This window comes from Sardina pilchardus, chromosome 9 (genome assembly GCF_963854185.1).
Source record: "Sardina pilchardus chromosome 9, fSarPil1.1, whole genome shotgun sequence".
Classification (NCBI taxonomy): Eukaryota; Metazoa; Chordata; class Actinopteri; order Clupeiformes; family Clupeidae; genus Sardina; species Sardina pilchardus.
In genome coordinates this window covers 19,838,813-19,841,312 of record NC_085002.1, presented here as the reverse complement: position 1 = coordinate 19,841,312, position 2,500 = coordinate 19,838,813, and the positions used below count along the sequence as shown (strand labels likewise).

Genomic DNA, 2,500 nt, shown 5'->3' with positions numbered 1-2,500 from the left:
GATATTACGCCTGCCATCGAGGCAGCGATAGTGTGAGAACAGGGCTGAAGGGCAGAGGGGTGTGTGTGTGTATGTGTGTGTGTGTGTGTGTGTGTGGGGGGGGGGGGGGGGGGTTGGTGCCAAGGTGCCAAGGTGTGTGTCCCAGTCTGCCTTCGCGGAGCCTGCAGCCATGCCACGTCGGGAAGCAAAATTACGCTTGGCACCGGCGCCAGGCATTGCCATGGTAACAAGGAGAGCTCGTGAGGCTGTTGCCGCTGGAGGAGGCCCTTGGCCCCTCTGTGCACCCCCCTCCCAACACACACACACACACACACACACACACACACACACACACTCCCAGGGGGAGAGAAAGGGCCGCGCTTAACACATGCACAGGGCATCATCAAGCACACTCCATGACAAGTCCCAGGGCACAGGCTCACTCCAAAATAGCTGTGTCTGATGTGGCTAAAGAAGTGCAGGTAGAGCCTCTGGTGCTGAGATACTCACACACATACACTTATACACACACGCATGCACACACACGCACACACTGGACACACACACACACACACACACACACACACACACACACACACACACATACACACACTGGACATACACACATAGATTCAAGCACACACACACACACACACACTGGACACACACACCATGTACCGGAGTCTGGAAAATCCAGGTTCAGCCCCACACACAGCAGAGTTGTTGTTGTTGTTGTTGCTTTTTAATGAATTCATTTCACTTTCTCAACTGAAATTAGTCCCCTACCTGCACTCCATTGCTGCACGAAAAAAAACTAAACAACAGGCCGAATGCTCCAACCATGCAAAGCCCATTCCATCTGGAGCCGTGTGCTCGATTAGAAGGAGGCGGCGGTGGTGGTGGCGGCGGCGGGCAGCATCGGGGCGAAACCGGGGCGAAACCGGGGCGAAACCGGGGCCTGGGACTGGAGCTCCGACGCTGGGCGCCCAGCTGGTGCGGGAGGCTCCGTGCATTTCCAGGGAGACAAAGTCATTAGCTGCTCTGTTAAGCGGACTAATAAAGCGCGCAGGGCATCGATAATATGTTTTTGGAAATCCCATTTTTTCTGATTAGATCAGACAGCAAATCGATCGCTCTGCTTAACGGCATGATAAGGCTCGGGGTTGGTGTAAATCAGATACGGACCAACACAAGGGGGGGGCCAAGGCAGCTGCCTGCCGCCATCCGGAATGTGTTCGTGAGGGAAGGGTGATGAAGGACGTGGAAGGAGTGTGTGTGCGTGTGTGTGTGTGCGTGTGTGTGTGTGTGTGTGTGTGCGCGCATGTGTGTGTGTGCGTGTGCTTGTATGCATATGCAATGTGTCTGCATTTGGATCTTTGTGCAAACATGTGGTTTAATGTGTGTGCTCTGATAATGTGCATATGTGTGGTTTTATAAGTCTGCACAGTTCTGTGAGGTGGGGCTGGGGGTTGGAGGCATTTATGTGCATTCAAATGTATCTTTGTTTGATGTTATGTATATGAATGGTTTTATAAGTGTGTAAAGCCTATTGACCATTATATATGCTGCACATATAACTCTTCACTGAACCTCATCTTCGTGTGCCAGGCAGCGCAGGCACAGAAAGCATAGTTAATGAGCATGGGAGCTGTCCAGGGTGCTGAAATGCCTCAGTGGACTTCCACAGCAACAGCTCTATGGATCGTCCCTATGGAATGGAGAGCCATTATCAGGGTTATTGAGCAGAAGGGCCAATTGCGGAGTGAGTGACAGAGGGAGGTGAGATAGGCCAATCTCCCTGCAGGGAAGAAAGGGGGCGGCATAACCTGGGATTGTAAAGCCTCTACGCCATCCATCCATAAGACTGCGCTTTTTCAAAATGGCACTTATCACCCAAACACATTCCAATGCCCTGCAATTGAGCTGTTGGATGCTACAGATCACTCACATTTCCATGTTCAGTGGTGTTCCAGGAGGTGTTCTGTGGAAGTCTGCCTCTGAAATCCACTATATTGCTCTCGTCCCTTCTCGCAGGCAGATCCTACACTATCTGCTGTGTTGAAGTGAAATCGAAATAAAATAACATAAGCTCTGTCTCGGTGAGGATCTTGCAATTCCCCTGAATTCCCAAGTACTTCATTTGCCGAGCGACTTGTGAGAGATTTACTGAGCGAGTTCTCTCTCTCTCACACATACACACATACACACACACACACACACACACACACACACACACACACACACACACACACAGCCAGACTGGAGTCATGACTAGTGAGTGTGATGATTATGAAACTGTTAATAGCAGTGGGATTGAGACATGGACCCCACACACAGCAGCAGCAGCAGCAGCAGTGATCCAGCTCAGCAGCACTGATCCCAGAACAGGCCAGAGGGGAGCAGCTTAGTGCACTGGCGTGGCTGTTGCTGCCCTGTGAGAAAATGCCCTCCACCCAACCTCAGAAAAGCAACAGGAGACTTTTGTCAAGCGAACCACTGCACTGATACAAGTGTTCTCTGT

The 2,500-nt window shown here is 51.4% G+C and overlaps 1 protein-coding gene across 1 annotated transcript in view; it reads right to left on the bottom strand.

Moving 5' to 3' along the window:
- cacna2d2a (calcium channel, voltage-dependent, alpha 2/delta subunit 2a) overlaps positions 1-2,500 on the bottom strand; it is a 237,236-nt gene that overhangs the window by 175,256 nt on the left and 59,480 nt on the right. The gene's annotated exons all lie outside the window — the stretch shown is intronic.